Raw genomic sequence first — 2,202 nt, forward strand, 5'->3', positions numbered from 1 at the left:
TTTCTGGTCGCGCTGGACTGCTAAACAGTTCCATTTTCTTTATATAAAAGTGTTTTTTTGGGGTTGCCTGAGTGGTTCAGTTGGTTAAGTGTCCAGCTCTTAATTTCTACTCAGGTCATGATCTTGCAGTTCCTGGGATTGAGTCCCAAATCGGCCTGCTTGAGATTCTCTCTCTCCCTTTCTCTCTGCCCCTCCCCTGCTAGTGTGTGCACTCTCTCTCTCAAAATAAATAAACTTAAAAATAAAGAAATTAATGAGGTGCCTGGGTGGCTCATTCGGTTGAGCGACTGACTTTGGCTCAGGTCACGATCTCGCAGTCTGTGAGTTCGAGCCCCGCGTCGGGCTCTGTGCTGACAGCTCAGAGCCTGGAGCCTGCGTCGGATTCTGTGTCTCCTCTCTCTCTGCCCCTCCCTTGCTCATGCTCTGTCTTTCTTTCTCTCTTTCAAAAATAAATTAACATTAAAAAAAATCTTAAAAAAAATGAAGAAAGAAATTAAATTTTTAAAAAAGTCTTTTTTTCTTCTTTATTCTTGATGGATGTATTTGCTGGATATAGAATTCTGGACTGGTAGCAGTATTCACCTCACACCCCAGATTGATTCAGGTATAATTGACATATAACTGTGCAAATTTAAGGTATAAAATGTGATGATTTGACATGTATGTATACTGTGAAATGATTACCATAATAAGTTTAGTTACTATATCCAACACCTCACTTAATTACTTTTATTTTATTCTTTTTTTTTTTGGTGTTAAGAACATTGAACATTTACTCTTAGCATATTTCAAGTATACAGTCCAGCATTCTTAACTGTAATCACTGTGTGGTACATTACATCTCCAGAACTTACTCATCTCATAAGTGGACGTTTATACCTTGTGACCAACGTCGCCTTATTTCTCCCCCCCTCAGCCCCTGGAAGCCACCACTCTACTCTGTTTCTCTGAACTTGGGGTTGTTTTTTTTTTTTTTTTTTTGATTCTACATATAAATGAGATCAGGGGCGCCTGGGTGGCTCAGTTGGGTAAGCATCCGACTTCGGCTCAGGTCGTGATCTCACAGTTCGTGGGTTCGAGCCCCACATCGGGCCCTGTGCTGACAGCTCAGAGCCTGGAGCCTGCTTTGGATTCTGTGTCTCCTTCTCTTTCTGCCCCTCCCCTGCTCGCCCTCTGTCTCTCAAAAAGAAGTAAACATTAAAAAAAATACATATAAATGAGATCATACAGCATTTGTTTTTCTCTGACATTTCCCTTGGCATAATGCCCTCAAGGTCTGTCCATATTGTCATAAATGGCAGGGTTTCCTTCATTTATATGGCTTAATAATATTCCACTGTATCTATATACCACATTTTCTTTGTGCATTCATCCACTGAAGGGACCTAGGCTGTTTCCATGTCTGGACTATTGGGAATAATGCTGCAGTGAACAAGGGGGTGTAGATACCTCTTTGACATTGTGATTGAATTTCCTTAAGCTACACACCCAGAAGTGGAATTGCTGGATCATATGGTAGTTCTAGTTTTAATTTTCTGAGCAACGTCTGTATTGTTTTCCATTGTGGCTGTACCCACGGTATTATTATCTTACCTTTGAAAAAATGGCAGGGGTCCTGGGTGGCTTAGTAGGTTGAGTGTCTGAGTTTGGCTCAGGTCATGGTCTCCTATCGGGCTCGCTGCTGTCAGCGCAGAGCCCTCTTTCGACCTTCTACCCTCTCTCTCTCTCTCTCTCTGCCCCTGATCTTCTTGTGTGTGCTCTCTCAGAATAGAATAGAATAGAATAGAATAGAATAGAATAGAATAGAATAGAATAGAATAGAATCATTTAAAAATGGCATTCCGTTGTCTTTCTCCTTCTTGGTTTCTGATGAGAATTCAGCTACCTTTCATGTCATTGTTCCTCTTTGTTAATACGTTGTTTTTCTCTCTCTGCTTGCAGTATTTGCTTTTTATCTGGCTTTCAGCAGTTTTGTTATGATGTCCTTAGGTGTGATTTTCCTTGTATTTATCCTGATTGGGGTTCGTTGAATTTCTCCTATCTGTCCATTTCGCACTAAGTTTGGGAAATATTCGATCATTAATTCTTCAAGTTCTTTTTCTGCTCCACTATTTTCTCCTGTATTTCTGGGACTTCACGTACAGGCATTGATGTCGTCCCACAGGTCACTGAGGCTCTGTTTATTTATATATTGTTTTCTTT

Source organism: Panthera onca, chromosome B4 (assembly GCF_046562875.1).
Source record: "Panthera onca isolate mPanOnc1 chromosome B4, mPanOnc1 haplotype 2, whole genome shotgun sequence".
Lineage (NCBI taxonomy): Eukaryota > Metazoa > Chordata > Mammalia > Carnivora > Felidae > Panthera > Panthera onca.